Here is a 20,351-nt window from a genome sequence, read left to right on the forward strand (position 1 = left end):
AAAAACCAGGCAATGTGAACTGAGGTCTAAGATGGTAGACATGCAAGAAATAGGAGCATGTTCACACTAGCAAAAAAGAAACAAAACCTACAAAAGACAAAAGACAAAAATATATCTCATACCCTACCATCATTATATATAAATGTAAAGCAAAGTTGCATAATAAATATAGGGTACTTAGTGAACTATTTTTGATCAAAAAAAGTATACAAGCCGTCCCACCAGCGGCAAGGTGACCCTAAATTGGGACGGTACCTATACTGCCTATATTAAAAACCTTACTGTATATCAAAGTTGAAGTAATGCATATAAAAGGGTAGACAAATAGGACCGGGTCCCAACTCCAGACCACCCAGGCCCGTGGTAAGCTACATATATACCAGTCAGCTCAACAAAGGGGATGCCACACCCTTAAATTGCACAGAATGCAAACAAGACAAAAAACCAGGCAATGTGAACTGAGCTCTAAGATGGTAGACATGCAAGAAATAGGAGCATGTTCACACTAGCAAAAAAGAAACAAAACCTACAAAAGACAAAAGACAAAAATATATCTCATACCCTACCATCATTATATATAAATGTAAAGCAAAGTTGCATAATAAATATAGGGTACTTAGTGAACTATTTTTGATCAAAAAAAGTATACAAGCCGTCCCACCAGCGGCAAGGTGACCCTAAATTGGGACGGTACCTATACTGCCTATATTAAAAACCTTACTGTATATCAAAGTTGAAGTAATGCATATAAAAGGGTAGACAAATAGGACCGGGTCCCAACTCCAGACCACCCAGGCCCGTGGTAAGCTACATATATACCAGTCAGCTCAACAAAGGGGATGCCACACCCTTAAATTGCACAGAATGCAAACAAGACAAAAAACCAGGCAATGTGAACTGAGGTCTAAGATGGTAGACATGCAAGAAATAGGAGCATGTTCACACTAGCAAAAAAGAAACAAAACCTACAAAAGACAAAAATCTATCTCATACCCTACCATCATTATATATAAATGTAAAGCAAAGTTGCATAATAAATATAGGGTACTTAGTGAACTATTTTTGATCAAAAAAAGTATACAAGCCGTCCCACCAGCGGCAAGGTGACCCTAAATTGGGACGGTACCTATACTGCCTATATTAAAAACCTTACTGTATATCAAAGTTGAAGTAATGCATATAAAAGGGTAGACAAATAGGACCGGGTCCCAACTCCAGACCACCCAGGCCCGTGGTAAGCTACATATATACCAGTCAGCTCAACAAAGGGGATGCCACACCCTTAAATTGCACAGAATGCAAACAAGACAAAAAACCAGGCAATGTGAACTGAGCTCTAAGATGGTAGACATGCAAGAAATAGGAGCATGTTCACACTAGCAAAAAAGAAACAAAACCTACAAAAGACAAAAGACAAAAATATATCTCATACCCTACCATCATTATATATAAATGTAAAGCAAAGTTGCATAATAAATATAGGGTACTTAGTGAACTATTTTTGATCAAAAAAAGTATACAAGCCGTCCCACCAGCGGCAAGGTGACCCTAAATTGGGACGGTACCTATACTGCCTATATTAAAAACCTTACTGTATATCAAAGTTGAAGTAATGCATATAAAAGGGTAGACAAATAGGACCGGGTCCCAACTCCAGACCACCCAGGCCCGTGGTAAGCTACATATATACCAGTCAGCTCAACAAAGGGGATGCCACACCCTTAAATTGCACAGAATGCAAACAAGACAAAAAACCAGGCAATGTGAACTGAGGTCTAAGATGGTAGACATGCAAGAAATAGGAGCATGTTCACACTAGCAAAAAAGAAACAAAACCTACAAAAGACAAAAATATATCTCATACCCTACCATCATTATATATAAATGTAAAGCAAAGTTGCATAATAAATATAGGGTACTTAGTGAACTATTTTTGATCAAAAAAAGTATACAAGCCGTCCCACCAGCGGCAAGGTGACCCTAAATTGGGACGGTACCTATACTGCCTATATTAAAAACCTTACTGTATATCAAAGTTGAAGTAATGCATATAAAAGGGTAGACAAATAGGACCGGGTCCCAACTCCAGACCACCCAGGCCCGTGGTAAGCTACATATATACCAGTCAGCTCAACAAAGGGGATGCCACACCCTTAAATTGCACAGAATGCAAACAAGACAAAAAACCAGGCAATGTGAACTGAGGTCTAAGATGGTAGACATGCAAGAAATAGGAGCATGTTCACACTAGCAAAAAAGAAACAAAACCTACAAAAGACAAAAATATATCTCATACCCTACCATCATTATATATACAGTTATATGAAAAAGTTTGGGCACCCCTATTAATCTTAAGCTTATTGTTTTATAAAAATTGGTGTTTTTGCAACAGCTATTTCAGTTTGATATATGTAATAACTGTTGGACACAGTAATGTTTCTGCCTTGAAATGAGGTTTATTGTACTAACAGAAAATGTGCAATCTGCATTCACACAAAATTTGACAGGTGCATAAATATGGGCACCCTTATCATTTTCTTGTTTTAAATACTCCTACCTACTTTTTAATGACTTACTAAAGCACTTTTTTTGGTTTTGTAACCTCATTGAGCTTTGAACTTCATAGCCAGGTGTATGCAATCATGAGAAAAGCTACTTAAAGTGGCCACTTGCAAGTTGTTCTCCTGTTTGAATCTCCTCTGAAGAATGGCATCATGGGCTCCTCAAAACAACTGTCAAATGATCTGAAAACAAAGATTATTCAACATATTTGTTCAGGGGAAGGATACAAAAAGCTGTCTCAGAGATTTAACCTGTCAGTTTCCACTGTGAAGAACATAGTAAGGAAATGGAAGAACACAGGGACAGTTCTTGTTAAGGCCAGAAGTGGCAGGCCAAGAAAAACATCAGAAAGGCAGAGAAGAAGAATGGTGAGATCAGTCAAGGACAATCCTCAGACCACCTCCAGAGAGCTGCAGCATCAACTTGCTGCAGATGGGGTCACTGTGCATCGGTCAACTATACAACGCACTTTGCACAAGGAGAAGCTGTACGGGAGAGTGATGCAAAAGAGGTCATTTCTGCAAGCACGCCACAAACAGAGTCGGCTGAGGTATGCAAAAGCACATTTGGAGAAGCCAATTTCCTTTTGGAAGAAGGTCCTGTGGACTGATGAAACCAAGATTGAGTTGTTTGGTCATACAAAAAGGCGTTATGCATGGCGGCAAAAAAACACAGCATTCCAAGAAAAACACTTGCTACCCACAGAAAATTTGGTGGAGGTTCCATCATGTTTTGGGGCTGTGTGGCCAATGCCGGCACCGGGAATCTTGTTAAAGTTGAGGGACGCATGGATTCCACTCAGTATCAGCAGATTCTTGACAATAATGTTCAAGAATCAGTGACAAAGTTGAAGTTAGGCAGGGGATGGATCTTTCAGCAAGACAATGATCCAAAACAACGCTCCAAATCTACTCAGGCATTCATGCAGAGGAACAATTACAATGTTCTGGAATGGCCATCCCAGTCCCCAGACCTGAATATCATTGAACATCTGTGGGATCATTTGAAGAGGGCTGTCCATGCTCAGCGACCATCAAACTTAACTGAACTGGAATTGTTTTGTAAAGAGGATTGGTCAAAAATACCTTCATCCAGGATCCAGGAAATCATTAAAAGCTACAGGAAGCGACTAGAGGCTGTTATTTTTGCAAAAGGAGGATCTACTAAATATTAATGTCACTTTTCTGGTGAGGTGCCCATACTTATGCACCTGTCAAATTTTGTTTGAATGCATATTGCACATTTTCTGTTAGTACAATAAACCTCATTTCAAGGCAGAAACATTACTGTGTCCAACAGTTATTACATATATCAAACTGAAATAGCTGTTGCCAAAACACCAATTTTAAGAAAACATTAAGCTTAAGATTAATAGGGGTGCCCAAACTTTTTCATATAACTGTAAATGTAAAGCAAAGTTGCATAATAAATATAGGGTACTTAGTGAACTATTTTTGATCAAAAAAAGTATACAAGCCGTCCCACCAGCGGCAAGGTGACCCTAAATTGGGACGGTACCTATACTGCCTATATTAAAAACCTTACTGTATATCAAAGTTGAAGTAATGCATATAAAAGGGTAGACAAATAGGACCGGGTCCCAACTCCAGACCACCCAGGCCCGTGGTAAGCTACATATATACCAGTCAGCTCAACAAAGGGGATGCCACACCCTTAAATTGCACAGAATGCAAACAAGACAAAAAAACAGGCAATGTGAACTGAGGTCTAAGATGGTAGACATGCAAGAAATAGGAGCATGTTCACACTAGCAAAAAAGAAACAAAACCTACAAAAGACAAAAGACAAAAATATATCTCATACCCTACCATCATTATATATAAATGTAAAGCAAAGTTGCATAATAAATATAGGGTACTTAGTGAACTATTTTTGATCAAAAAAAGTATACAAGCCGTCCCACCAGTAACCTTGATATACAGTAAGGTTTTTAATATAGGCAGTATAGGTACCGTCCCAATTTAGGGTCACCTTGCCGCTGGTGGGACGGCTTGTATACTTTTTTTGATCAAAAATAGTTCACTAAGTACCCTATATTTATTATGCAACTTTGCTTTACATTTATATATAATGATGGTAGGGTATGAGATATATTTTTGTCTTTTGTCTTTTGTAGGTTTTTTTTTTTTTTCCCCATCTCTAGCAAGTAGTCCATCGTATAGGTAATTCATTCCGTGATCCAGAAATCCAAATCCTTGTTGACGGCACCATCGACGTAGCCAGTTGTTCACCTGTAGAATCTTATTCCACCTCATTGTTCCATGGCCATCCACTGGGAGGATGGATGAGAAGACCACCTGCGCTCCCAATTCTTTCACTTTCTTGCCTAAGTCTTCAAAGTCACTGCAGATGGTTTCCAGGTCCTTTCTTGCGGTGTCATTTGTCCCCACATGTATTAGCAGGAATGGGTAGTGATCTGTAGGTCTGAAGAGTCTTGATATCCTGTCAGACACATCTTTAATTTTTGCTCCTGGAAGACAGCACATTTCTCTTGAGGTTATGTCTGGTCTGCAGATAGCGGCCTCTGTTCCTCTTAACAGGGAATCCCCCATGACCACCACTCTCCGTTTTTTCTTCACAACATTCTTCTTTCTCCATCCAGGAGGATTCTGAGGGCTTACAAGGTTATTCATTGCTGGCAAAGTCTTATTTTGCTGTATTTCTTCATGGTTCTCCTGCGTGAGAGCCTGGTACTGGTTCCTGAGCAGTATGGGTGCTGACTGCCTCTCGATCCTCCTGCTTCTGTGGGTCACATGCTTCCATTCCTCTGTTTCGTCAGGTGCAGTTCGAATTTCTTCTCTTTCTGAATCATGAAGAGATAATTCTGCTCTGTCTAAGAACTCTTCACCTTCCTTAATGATTTTCAAGGTAGTTAACCTCTCTTCTAGATTTCGCAACTTTTCCTCCAACAGGGACACAAGCTTGCATTTCTGGCATGTGAAGTTTGGCTTTTCCACTGGCAAGTCTGTGAACATGTAGCAGGATATGCAGCTCACCAAATGGCTCCTGGACTCTTCCATGTTCTTATTGTTAATGTTCTAAAAACAGTGAAAAAGCTTAAAAAAAAAGCTTCAAAATGCGGCGCGCAGTTTACCGATGTCCTCTTTTCAGCTCCAACAGCCAAAATCCAGTGTTCTTTGAGCTCGCGGAGACTCTTCACTTACCCCAAAATGCAGTGGGAATATGCAAATTATCTCCTCAGGACTCCTCCCCTGGTTTACCGAGGAGTAAAGGAGAGTATCCAGTTGACTCATTTGTGGTGCAATTGTAGGCATGAACCAACTGGCTCACATGCCTGCTCCAGTGTCCCTTCTTCTTGGGTTCCAAAGTGCCTAACATGTTCAGAAGGGTACGATTGAATCTCTCAGGTTGAGGGTCCCCTTGGTGGTGATATGGTGTGGTTCTGGATTTCTTGATCCCACAGAGAGCGCATAGCTCCTTGATTAGTCTACTTTCGAAATCTCTTCCTTGATCGGTATGGATGTGGGCAGGCAGCAAGTAATGTACGAAGAACTTCTCCCATAGTGTTTTTGCCACAGTAATTGCCCTTTGATCTTTAGTGGGGTAGGCTTGGGCATATCGGGTGAAATGGTCTGTGACCACTAACACATTACTGACATTGCTTTCATCAGGCTCGATGGAGAGGAAATCAATGCACACTAGCTCAAGTGGGCCATCACTGGTAATGTTCACAAGGGGGGCTGTTCTCAAAGGCAAGGTTTTTCTCAACACACACCGGGAGCATGATTTGCAGTGTTCTTCAATATACACTTCCATGCGAGGCCAGTAGAATAGGTCGGCCACAAGACGCGTGGTCTTTTCGATGCCAAGATGTCCATGGTCATCATGCAGGGACTTCATGACCATCCTCTGAAATCGGGTGGGTAACACCAGCTGTCTGCGGACTCCTCCCTTCTGGCACTTGGCCTCCCGGTATAGTAGTCCATTTTTTACTACTAGAGACTCTAGCTGCTGAGTCAGCAGGACAGACGCCTCTGTTCTTAATGCATTCTTTTCAGGCCTCCAGCCCCTCTTAACCCACCATCGGACTACCCCCACTGATCGATCCTCCTGCTGCGCCTTTCTGACTTGATTAAGAGTCAGTTGAGGGAGAGAGTCTGAATTCACATTTGTCACTCGGCAGTACAACAACGGGAGCGCTTTATTGGATAATCCTAAGAATTTAGCACAGCACTGCATAGGGAGGGCATTAGTTTGATGTCTATGGCACAGAGTCTTCACCTCAGGAGCAGGGACCTCTATCCATCCTCCTTCTTCTTCCTCATTTAAGGGTTCCCTAGGCAGGCGAGAGAGTGTGTCTGCATCAATGTTACTGATCCCTGGTCGATATTTTAAGCTGAAATCGTACAAAGAGAGTGCGGCAAGCCACCGGTACCCCGTGGCATCCAGTTTTGCTGTGGTTCTCACGTAGGTTAATGGATTGTTGTCGGTATGAACCACGAAGTGTACCCCATAGAGGTAGTCATGCAGCGTGTCCACTACAGCCCATTTCAGAGCCAGAAACTCCAGTTTGTGAGCTGGGTAGTTGCGTTCACTGGGAGTCAATCCTCGACTAATGTAGTAAACGGGACGCAGACAGCCATCATGGTCTTGGTAGAGAATCCCTCCTAGTCCATCAAGAGAAGCATCTACATATAACACATATGGTTTACTGGGGTCTGCATAGGCCAACACTGGAGTTTGGGTCAAACATGACTTCAGTTTCTCGAATGCCTCATCGCATACAGGTGTCCATCTTTTCCCAAAAAGTTCGGAAGTAGACCCTCTTTCCTGACCTTGAGGAGAGGGCTGTCCTCCCGGAAGGAGGATACCCCTGGGTAAGGGCAGTTAATGGCTTCGCAATCCGAGAGTACTGGGGTACAAATCTTCGGTAATATCCACAAAATCCTAAAAAGGACCTAAGCTCCCTCAGTTTGGTGGGCTTAGGCCAGTTTACAACAGCCTCCACTTTGGCGGGGTCGGTGGAAATTCCGTCTCTGCTGACTATGTGCCCCACATATTTCACAGTCGTCTGGCAATTCCGGCACTTGTCAAGGGACAACTTCAACCCAGCCTCCTTCAACCGATCCAGCACCTTAAACAACCGCTAGTTGTGTTCTTCCAGAGTCTTCCCAAAAACAATAAGATCATCTAGATAAACCAGGACCTCACGTAAGTGCATGTCCCCCACTACTTTGTCCATACATCTCTGAAGAGTGGCCGGAGCACCTGTCAATCCTTGAGGCAGTCTCAAACTCGAAGAACCCAATGGGGCAGATAAAAGCGGTCTTCTCCTGCTCTTCTTTTGACATGGGTATCTGATAGTAGCCACTCCGGAGATCTAACACAGAAAACCATTGGCTCCCTTGCAGGCAATCCAAAGCTTCATCTATTCGGGGCACAGTGTAACTGGTCAGGGACCGTACGTTTGTTCAAGGTGCGATAATCCACACACATCCGAATAGCTCCATTTTTTTTTCGAGCTATCACGATGGGGAAAGCATAGGGGCTACTAGACTCTATGATGACTCCTGTGTCTAACATACCGCGTAGATGCTGCCTGACATCTTCAATATCCACAGGGGCCAATCTTCGGGATCTCTCTCGGAAAGGCGTTTGATCCTTCAACCGAATGCGATGCTCTACTCCTTGGGCGAGGCCCATGTCCCATTCGCCTAAAGAGAAAGCTGCCCCCCACATCATCATGCCATCGATGACCAACCCCCTCTCTTCTCCTTTCAGCTCACTTCCTTCAAAACAAGGGTCAAAGCTTTCAGGCTGCAGTTCCCTCTTCTCCTCCTCCGTCCTCACATAGGCTTCCAGACAGACTGGGTGCATGGATAGGGTCTGTGAGTAATTTTCTCCCCCAACTTCACGACACCACTGAGCTAACGTACGGAAGATGTTGGCATTTGTTCCCACTATGACAGGTGTTGGTCTCTCATCTGCCTCTGCCTCCGGGCAGATTAGCGCTATGATGGGTATCTCTTTATCCACTCCAACAACAGTCTTTGGGAATCGTAGTGTCACGGACACGTATCCTCGGTAAGGGTAGCTGTGCTCACTCAGTCCCCACACCACGAGTTCAGACAACGGTTCCAGAGGCACATTGGATAAATATCTTTTATACCATCCTTCGAAGATGATGGACACTTGAGATCCGCTATCCAGCAATACTGAACAAAGTTGACCATTGATATATGCGGGGACATGTGGGGCTGGTCCCACTAACCCTTCAGGCAGTGTTTTCGATGAGGCACTATTGGATGGGGAGGTAGAGTAGGTCTTAGTTGCTGATGGGGGCTCAGTATGGGGTTCTACTGGCCCCCTTTCCTGTTTCCCGACTGCCTCTGAGGGTGATGGGGAAGATGTGAAGAGTTCTTTGAGCTCCACCTCTTCGGACACTGACGAGCTATATGGCGCGGACTCCCACAGACCAAGCACCCTTCTGGTTTCCTACTCTCCACTCTACAGAGGTCATCATTCTCTCTTCCTGAAGCCAGGGTTTGCTTCTCGGCTACCTCTGCAGCACTTTGTAGCCGCTGTATTGTCTTGGCCTGGGCACTTAACAATTGTGTAATCTGGTCCCCCTGTTTCTCGATGACTTTCAACAGTTCTGTCTCTCGGCAGTTGACTGCTGGCTTCAGGGCAACAGTAGTCACCCGAGGGGATGTCTTCTCTCTTTCGGCCAAAATAACCTCCTCCTTGCGAACTTCCTTAAGCAACTCATGAAAAGAACCAGGAATCTTCTTCCTATCACAAGACCTCATCCGCTGGGCAATTGGATCATGAGTGAGAGCTCCTCTGAGTACTTGTTCCAGACGATACTTATCAACTTCTTTAGGGCTGACTCCACCTTTAGATACTATTCTATGAACCAGCTTATCTAGTCGGTATAGATAGTCGGACATCTTCTCATCTGGTTGTTGGTAGGTGGTACGGAGTTTATAGAGTAGATCAGTAGCATCTTCAGGGGATCCAAATGCATCTTCTAAAGCACTCATATAATCTTGATAAGTTGCTAGTGGCTTGCTCCGCCAAGCAGCCTGCACCACTTCCATAGCAGTACCCTTCAAACTTTCTACTACTCTCTGCTTCTTTATGGCATCAGTGCACTGCCACTCTTCTAAGCACTGTAAAGTGACATCCCTCCAAGTATCATATCCTTCTTCTCCAGCAGGGGTGGGGAGGGCACCCGAGAAAGTTCTTAAACGACGGTAGTTCCCTTCTGGCTGCATCTTTGCAAACTGACTGACTAACTTTTCCATAGCTGTCATAAGCACATCAGCTGGGGCCGCTGTCTCTTCAGGATTGACTCTAAGTGGAGTAGAGGGCAGACATATACTAGTCTTTCTAGGCTGAGTGGTTGATTCCTGTTGCCGGGTCTCAACTTCGGACTCAGTAGGCCAAATGATCTTCCATTGTCGACCATACTCTGGGGACACGGCTACCATGGATGGGAAGTATTCTTTCCTCAAGACCGGCCCGGTTGAGATCAGGGCTGTGGGTAACTGTCCCCCCTTTTCCTTCCTGCGGTCGACCACTTTAGGGTGGGCAAGTTCAGTGAGTCGGTTAACTATTTTCAGTATCTCTTCATCAGACGCATCACAGAGCTCACCTCTCACTGCAAAGCTTTGTTTGGCTGTAACATCCATCTCTTCACACCACAAATACACTTCTTGTTCTGTTAAAGTCTCCATAGCAAATACTCCTGTGTTAGTTCTGGATCTCAGCAGTGCCTCCACTGTAACACCCCTTTAGGGCTACCACGGTACACTGGGTGTTATGGGGGGTCTCACCTCTCTAGGGCGCAGTGCCTCCACCCGAATCTTGATTGGAGCTCTCTCTCTGGGACTGCAGAAGAACGGTTATCTTCTGCCAGGGCTGATTCGGGAAGCCCCTGCCACAGCTCAGTACACACACAGGGAACAGGAGTAAAACCGTTTAACAGGTTTATTACTATGCAGCAGCATTGAGGTGGGTTTAAAGGAATAACATACAATACAAGTAACGGTGCTCTATAAAAGTCATATACACATCGCAATCTACTTCTACTCCGACCCTGCAAATATAACGTAGCAGGTTTTCCCTTTTTGTATTAACTCAGTCCAAACGTTGGGGCCCAGTTGCCGCGGATGTTGGCGCGCAAATTAGAACCGTTGGTGCACTTAGATGAATATTAATGTCAATAGTCTGGGTTGTAGTGTACTCACTGTAAATAGCGCTGGTAGAACCACAAGTCTCAGAAGGGCACTCACTGTGTGTCTCAAACGGTCGGATGGTTCTCTGGACACCAGCTGGGGGCGGCAGGATTCAGGCCTTTATACGGTGGGAGTGCCGGCAGAACTCTCCGAGTCCTTGATGTAACTTGCTGCAGAGGGTGACAGGGCCGCGCTCTCTCCAGCAGCGTGGGTATCTCAGTGGGGCCAGCAACACTCTGCAGCGTAGAGGAATACAAATCCAAAGCGCTCCGTCTTTCACAGCAGGCTGCGATGCTCCTTTCCCTCTGAACTTTTACTTTCACTTTCTGCTCAGCTATCTCCCCCAACTCCCTCCTCATCCAATCCACTCTCTCTCCTTCATTCCTTCCAGACTGTGTCATCTGACTGAAACAAGGGTCCCTGGGAATTGTAGTCCACTGCAGCTCAGGGGAAAAACGATTAATGTCTGTAGGTCCCTGTTTAACCGCAGCTGCATAGCTCTTCTTAGTGTCTGTAAGTCCCAGTATACCAGCAACGGCTCTAACAGTTCCCGGTGCAGGTGTTACATATGTAATTGTGTGGCGAAATGTCAGCTTGCACCAGGAGTAAGCACATTTACAGTGCACATGCCCGACCGCTGCTTAATTCATTCCCTAAGGAACTGCAGAGCACTGCGCTTGGCATTCTTTGTAGTATCGGCGTCTCTGCCCCCTGCCAGGCAGAGACGCCGTCCCTCTCACCTCCTCGCTGCTTCCCGGGCACTGTGCTTAGGGCGCGCGCACTCCCTCTCTCTTAAAGGGGCCGCGCGCGTCGTCCTAAAGAGTCCCCGACCAATAGCCGGAGGACCTCCCATATATAAGGCACCTCCTCCAAAATGGAGGTGCCCGAGCAATAGTTGATGCACAGTATACTTACATCTGTTTCAGCCCTCAGGTCCAGTTGCCAGCCTGACTACTGTTCCAGTCCGCCAGCCTGACTACTCTCCAGCCCGACAGTCTGTCGTCCGTTCAACCCGCCAGTCTGTCTATGGGCAAGTCCGCCTGCTTACCAGGAAGCACCTGCCAGTTACCTGCCTGCTACCTGCTGTGCCTGCTAGCCCGCTCACCTGGGAGCACTCGCCTGTTACCTGCTTGTTACCTGCTAGCCTACCTGGAGGCTCGGCCGTCACTTGCCGTGACCACCTGATAGCCTACCTGGAGGCTCCTGCTGTCACTTGCCGTGACCACCTGTCTGCTAACCTAGAGACTACAGCCTGCTCTGCCGTCATACTGGTCAGTCCCAGTCATCTGACCCGTGGGAGCCACCTGCTCTCTTACAAGGTCGTCCCCAGAGTAGCACCTGGTCCCTCTGCTCGGTCCCTCCCTGGTCACGGAGTCGTTAGCCGCCGTACGACCAGGGTCAGTCTGAGTTGATACTTAGTTATGCCCCTCTGGGTCCCTCCTTGCACGCGCGGCACAGAGGTTCCACCACCCGGATCCGTAACATTCTTCAGAATTCTATAGAGAATGAATGGAGCGGCAATCAAGCATGTGCATTGCAGCTCCATTCTAATGGGGATAAAAGAGCCCCGTTCTACCACTCAGTGGGTGTCCCAGGGGTTGCAACCCCACGATTGATAAGTTATCATCTATCCTCAGAATAGGTGATAACTTATCTTCAATTCACAACCTTTTAAAGGGTATGCTCTCGATGAGTCCCACTGACTTCAAGAACAAGTGTGTCGCATCAGCTGGACCCAACTGACCAGATGCTTATGGCTTATCCTATCAATTAATGGGGTTGAAACCTATTACTTTACTTCTGTCCTCATAGATGAGGTAGACTGCAACTATATTCCCGTGCGAGATCTACACCAGGGACAACTGTTTTTTTTTTACCCAAAGACAGTTGATGCTGGAGGTGTCCAATCCAATTGCAGTTACTTCCCTGAGTTTTTCTCCTTTGAGAACGTTGCTTTGAACATATACTTTAAAAAAATATATTTTTATTACTTCCAGGCTTATGTACAGGATCCTCATCTCCTATTCTAAACCCTGGTGTCTTGTTAGGTACTTCTAGGTTGCTGCAAAAAACTAATATGTATTAATTAACTTCTAATATTCCCAGGAAGCCGGTGTTCTCATAGTAGACGTTAATGTAAATCTTACTTGTACAAGCTGATTTATTATTTAAGTGCAGCTCAAAGAAGTAAAGTCTTTAAAACATATTGAGGTAGTGCCTAAATATCAGTGCCCTAATATAAAGTTCACTTTTAAAGGGAAACTCCAGAAAAATCTACTTGTAGTTTGAGCTGTATTCATGATGTCACTGCTGTCTCTTCCCAATAATAAAATATTAGGCAGAACACATCAGGCCAGTAATTCACAGGGCGACAACCCTAACCTCTTAGTCTCATCAGTTCTGCAGTCGACACAAATTCTCCTCCAGGTTTCTGTACGGTAGTGTTAAAAATAATAGCAGTCCAATATGACTATTAATCACTGTTTTTGGTATAAATTATATCACCACATGTCAAACAATTTTCCAGTTGGTGCAGTAGATTGTAAGACAATCCACAGTCTCCGCATTCATGATCTGCAGGTTTTTGAGTCTGTGTATTTGAATAATTAATTGAAAGGGGGTGTGTTCAAAATAATAGCAGTGTGGAATTCAATTAGTGAAGTCAATCATTCTGTGAAGAAACAGGTGTGGCCTTAAATAAGGGTGAAGCCAGCACCTGTTGTACATGCATATCTCCTTGAAAGCCTAAGAAATATGGGTCGTTTGAGACATTGTTCAGAAGAGCAGCATTCTTTGCTTAAAAAGTTGATTGGAGAGGGTAAAACTTATAAAGAAGTGCAGACAATGATCGGCTGTTTAGCTAAAATGATCTCTAATGCTTTAAAATGGAAAGCAAAACCAGAGAGACGTGGAAGAAAACGGAAGACTACCATTCAAATGGATGGAAGAATAGCCAGAATGGCAAAGGCTCAGCCAATGATCAGCTCCAGGATGATCAAAGACAGTCTCAAGTTACCTGTGAGTACTGGGACAGTTAGTAGACGCCTGTGTGAAGCTAATCTCTTAGCAAGAAGTCCCACTGTTAAAAAAAAGACATGTACTGAAGCGAATACAATTTGCCAAAGAACACGTCAACTGGCCTAAAGAGAAATGGAGAAACATTTTGTGGACTGATGAATGTAAAATTGTTCTTTTTGGGGCCAAGGGCTGCAGACAGTTCGTCAGATGACCCCCAAACTCTGCATTCAAGCCACAGTACACTCTGAAGACAGTGAAGCATGGTGGTTGGTGCAAGCATCATGATATGGGCATATTTCTCTTACTATGGTACCGGACCTATTTACCGCATACCAGGGATCATGGACCAGTTTGCATATATTCAAATACTTGAGATCATGTTGCGTTACACTGAAGATGATATGCCCTTGAAATGGGTGTTTCAACAACACAAAAACCCTTAATCACACCAGTAAACGAGCAAAATCTTGGTTCCAGTCCAACAAAATTGAGGTTATGGAGTGGCCAGCCCAATCCCCGGACCTTAATCCGATAGAACACTTGTGGGATGACATCAACAAATTACAAAAATTGTGGGATGTAGTCAAAGCATCCTGGGCTGGAATAACAGCTGATAGGTGCCACAAGTTGGTTGACTCTTTGCAGCATACATGTGAAACAGTTCTAAAAAACTGTGGTTATACAACTAAATATTAGGTTAGTGATTCACAGGAATGCTAAATCCTCAAAAAAAGAGAGTACATATTGTGAGTTTGTAAAGACAAATGCAGACACTGCTATTTTTTAGAACAGCCCAATGTTTATTTTTTTTATTTTCTGTAAAGTAGTTAAAAATTATCTACATCTCTCTTCATGTTTTGAATTAGAAAACAGTGTGCAATGATCTCAAATGCATGGAAATAAAAACCAGTATAAAGATTTTGAGCTTAACTCATGTTTTTGAACACACTGCTATTATTTTGAACACTACTGTATATGATGCAAGTCTATGGTCAACCGTTCAGTACTGTCCTTGCTGTGGGCTGGAATTTGCAGGTTGCATGTGGCATGCATGCTGCTGCGTAGATACAGTGTGCTGCCTCTCATGTGCTTTATCTGCACCTGTGGATCTCTAGTATCTCTCAGTAAGGCCGCGTTCACACGTTCAGCATTTTACATCAGTATTTGTAAGCCAAAACCAGGAGTTGAACAATCAGGAAAAGTATAATGCAAACACGTTACCACTTCTGCATTTTCTACCCACTCCTGATTTTGGCCTACAAATACTGATGTAAAATACTGACCAAATACTGAACATGTGAACATGGCCCTAATTCTACAAACAGAATGGCAAACAGAAGCTGGATAGTTATTTTTTTTCTAAAAAGCAAGTTACGAGATGGCATGAAGAGAAACTGAAGCGCACCATGGGCTAGTAGGGTGTGGTGTAAGAATTCTATGTGTCCATTGGAGTTAATCTTTAAAGTAAATCTGTCAGCAGGTTTTTGCCATCTAATCTGATAGCAGCATAATGTGGAGACAGAGACCCTGATTCCAGCGATGTGTCACTTACTGATCTGCTTGCTGTAGCTTTGGTACAATCTCTGTTTTATCAGCAGGATATTATCACTAGAGGACTAGTAAACCTGCAACCAGGTAGTCCTCCATATTTATGTGATCTGTATAACCACTCCCCCTCCACTGATTGGCTGCTTTCTGTGTACATGGGCAGAAAGCTGCCAATCAGTGGTGTGGGTGGGGTTATACAGAGCTCAGCATTCAGAGCACTGCTAGATCTGCAGCAGAGAATTCTATCAAAATGACAGCAAGCAGCTCAGTAAGAGACACATTGCTGGAATCATGGTCTCTGCCCTTACATCATGCTGCTCTCAGATGGTGTAACAAAAACCTGGTGACAAATTCCCGTTAATAGGTGAACACAATGCTGCTAAAATGTCATATTAAAGTGTAACTGTACTTTAAAAAAATGTTTGACCTGAACAAAGTTTTACATGGTGAGGGACTAGCTGCTGAGAAAGCATCAAATACCTAAAACAAAGGAGCAAAAGTGCTCAACTTAGTACTGCTCCTCCCCAATACCGAGATGGATTTCATAGACTTTTGATTGATTTCTCTTAGGACAGTAAAGCCCCCGTCTCACATAGCGAGATCGCTGCTGTGTCACGGTTTTGGTGACGCAACAGCGACCTCACCAGCGATGTCGCTATGTGTGACACTTTGCAGCGATCAGGCCCCTGCTGTGAGGTCGCTGATCGCTGCAAAGTGTCCTGGACCATTTTTTGGTCGTTGGCCTCCCGCTGGCCAGCACACATCGCTGTGTGTGACCAGCAGGAGCAGCGATCAGGCTGGTAACTATGGTAAACATCGGGTTACTAGGGGCACAATCGCACTTAGTAACCCGATGTTTATCATGGTTACGAGCCTGCTAAAGTGAGCGGTAACCTCCCGCTCACTGTAGCAGAGTGGTAACCATGATAAACAACGGGTTACTAGGAGCGCGTGTGCCCCTAGTAACCCGATGTTTACCATAGTTACCAGCCTGCTCCTGCTTCAGCAGGCTCGTAACCAGGAGCAGGACATCGTGGAAAGATTCTTTCCACGATGTCGCTGCTCCCCTGATCGTTGGTGAGCCTGCCTGTTTGACAGCTCACCAGCGACCACATAGCGACGCAGCAACGATCCCTGACAGGTCGTATCGTTGTCGGGATTGTTGCAGCGTCGCTAAGTGTGACGGGGCCTTAAGGATCAGCTGAGTGTTTCTTCTCTATTGTTTTAGCAATTGGTGGATTTCTTAGGACACTCACTGATTAAAAAAAAATGACAAGTCAGAAGTTTTGAAGGACAGTTACACTTTACCCTTGGTTGCCAAACAAACTTTTCAGCGGTTGCAGGTAGGTTTTTTTAGTCCTTTTCCCATGATCTCACGGGCTATACTTCTGTAAAATTGTGAAAGCAAACCAGTACCAATATGATAAATCTATGGGAAAAGACCGAGAGTCCAAAACATCCAGCAAATGCCGTATTACAGACTGAAATATGTTAAGTCATTCGCTTATTTTCTGATGAGCCAATAAGGGCCCATTTAAACTAGTCCATAATCAGGAAAAAGTGTTCCTAGGATCGCTCACTTCCCAATAATTGAGCAGTCTAAACAGGCCACCAATTACATGACGAAAAAGCAAAAGGAAGGTGAAATGATTTTTAGAGAAGCTTAAAAAAAAATCATTGTTCTCGGCAACAAATTTCTCCAATTATCGCCCATTGTAAATGCATCCGAAGACATTAACCCATGACCCTGTGGGTTAGGGGCAGGAAAGCTAATATATACATAGATCTTTTATCAAAGCAGTACGTTTTCAGCAATTTTCCAGGAGTAATCTGCATAGTGAGGCTGGATGGTCATGCAGATGGAGCAGAACAGAGGACAGCTGAAGCCCAGCAAAGTATTATAGATTGTAACGCATTCCACGCTCCCCGGTACAACAAGCGTCCACTTGGCATCTGCTGCTCTGCTAAGGGCGGCATTCCTTCCAACCACTGGGGGAAGCTTAACAGGAAACATCTGCTCATGGAGGATACATATAAAGATCTCTGTGGGATATTCCAAGTTCTGAGCGGCAGGCATGATTTCACTACTTGGAAACTGCCAGCAACTGCACATCTTGCAGCCGATGTATGTGTAACCAATCTCAGAGATGGTACAAAGCAGCATAACATAACATTAGCTGGGACTGCAGGTAAACCTAATTCGTGATCTTAAATGTATTGTATAGGTTAAGAAAACCATGGCTGCTTTATTCAAGAACAGTGCTACACTGATTGTGGGATGTGCTGGGCTTTTTAGAATTTTATGAGATCCCAACTTACAGGATATCTTCGCCCCTGGAGGACATAAGCGGTAGATATTGTTCTCAAGTTTCTTATCACGATTTTACCTTTACAATATGAAACATGGCCTGGATAGCATCATCCATCAGACAGTTAAGTTGGAGGGGTATGAATGGCCTTACGGTGATGTGAGTGAATGTGTTATGTTTGTCCCTTCGCTATGACGCTGAAAATATATCTCCCATAAAATATCAGGTCAATTCAAGTCCCGATATTTATCACTGGCTCCAAAAAATCTGCAACCATGGCTTTCATCAGAGGAAGCTTACGCCTGGGAAGCATACTTCTCCACCTCTGTGTTAATGAATCGGTCTTATTGTCTTTTTCCCAGAGCAAATCTCCTGTGGTAATTACCTGGTCACCAGGGGATGTCCTTACTTCAATGGAGATGGAAGTGTCAGCTCTCTCTCACTTGCCCAGCGACAATTAATCCCATATGTTCAATGTGAGGGTGATATGTACCCTCTCTGGAGATGTTATTTAATCCTGGGCTGTCCCTTTAAAACCAAACTTCACTTAAAAATTGAAATTTCCAGTATGGAAGCAATTAAAGGATTTTTCCAAAAATAGATCCTCTATCCATTGGGTCCCAGCTACTGAACCCACAGAGAACCTGAGAATGGATCTCTGCAGAGCATTATCTTGAATAGAGCGGAGGGTCGCATGCTCAACCTCCATTCATTATCTATGGGACTGAAGTGGAGCATTGCACAGAACTTTTCCCAGCAGTGCCATAGACAATAAATGAAGTGGAGATCAAGCATGAGCACCTCTGCTGCATTCAAGAAGGGGCTCTACAGATTTCAGTTCTTGGGATTGATGGGGGTTGTAGCTGTCGGACTCCCATTGATTACCCCCCATCTCATGGATAGGGAATAACTTGTGATTTTTTTTGGAAACCTCTTTAATTCTATGATTCTAGCTGCCCATGCTGACAAAAGTGCAAGATTATATCTAGGACTACATAGTAGGCCTCCATCATTGAGGGCCAGACAAAACAAAATAGTGTATTATCAAAACTACAGCAAGAAGCAGAGTAAGTGACACTGTGCTGTAATCAGGATCTCCATTCCTCCATTATGCTGCCCTCACATGGGGCAACAAAAACCTGGTGACAAATTCTCTTTAAAGAGGACCTGACACTAGGTCAAAAGTGGGCAGTTTTTGCTCTTTTCTTATTCCCGCTGCTCCCTTTAGTATTCATTTTTTTATAAATCCACTATACGGTTCCAAACTCTTTTCCTATCTTTGCTGTATGTATATATACACATACATTTATAGTGCACCAGCGTTAAGACAGTATTTAGATTGTATAAGGATTAACAGCCAAATGCCCTCCATTTCCTCTCGCTATGCACTCAAGCACTTAGCCTAGCCCTATAAATATTTCACTTGAATGCTGTATACATAGCTATAATAGAGAGTTATATCTACGGAGTATATGTGTAAGAAGCATGAACACAACACAGATATTGTTGTGTCTTACATAAACAGCGGCATCATCCATAACCCTAGAATATTACAACGATCGTGAAGGTTCTACTTACACATTTAAGGGGCCAGTACACCTCAGGTAGGAAGTTTAGTGATCTTCTGGACTTGCTTTGAATTCTATACTGTAAGTTGCTGTATTTCTGCGTGTGTGTGTGTATATACACACACACAAACACAGTACTATGCAAAAGCTTTAGGCATGTGTGAAAAAAATACTGCACCGTAAGAATGCTTTAAAAAAATAGAAGTTCTAATAGTTTGCATTTTGTTAGTTAATAAAAATAAAGTGAATGAACACTTCTTCTAAGTACTTGCGCACAGTTTTTGAAAGAACTCGGCAGGGAGGTTGTCCCAAACATCTTGGAGAACTAACCACAGATCTGTAGTTATCGCTTGAGCAAATCCTTCTGTCTCTTCATGTGATCCTAGACAGACTGGATGATGTTGAGGTCAGGGCTCTGTGGGGTTGTATCATCACGTCCAGTACTCCTTGTTCTTGTTTACTCTTAAGATTGTTCTTAGGGACATTGGCTGGATGTTTTGGGTTGTTGTTCTGCTGAATATATTTGGAGCCAATCATACACCTCCCTGATGGTGTTGCATGATGGGTAAGTATCTGTCTGTGTTTCTCAGCGTTGAGGACACCAAGAGATGGGCAATATTAAGGACGGTAGTCGCAGTGTTTATACCATTCTTCCACACAAAAGCTCTTTAAATCCTGAAGGTTCTGTGGGCTCCTTCTATGAACTCTGAACTTTAGTTCCTTCCATAAATTTTCTATTGGATTCAGGTCAGGTGACTGGCTGGGCCATTTTAGCAGCTTTATTTTCGATTGACAGTTTCCTTGGCTCTGTGTCTGGGATCACGGTCTTGCTGAAATGTCCACTCTCATTTCATCTTCATTATCCTGATAGATTGCAGCAGATTTTTATCAAGAATGTCTCGGTACATTTGTCCATTCATATTTCCTTCAGTCACATGAAGTTTGCCAGTGACGTATGCTGAAAATCAGCTCCACACCATGATGTTCCCACCGCCAAACTTCACTGTTGGTATGGTGTTTTTGGAGTGATATGGCTTGACTTTTGGCCTCCAAACATGGTGTGTATTGTGACATCCTAAGAGTTCAATTTTGGTCTCATCTGACCAGACTATATTCTTCCAGTA

The sequence above is a fragment of the Phyllobates terribilis genome, unplaced genomic scaffold, assembly GCF_046119375.1.
Source record: "Phyllobates terribilis strain yellow unplaced genomic scaffold, ASM4611937v1 Scaffold_2__4_contigs__length_985480577, whole genome shotgun sequence".
Taxonomy (NCBI): domain Eukaryota; kingdom Metazoa; phylum Chordata; class Amphibia; order Anura; family Dendrobatidae; genus Phyllobates; species Phyllobates terribilis.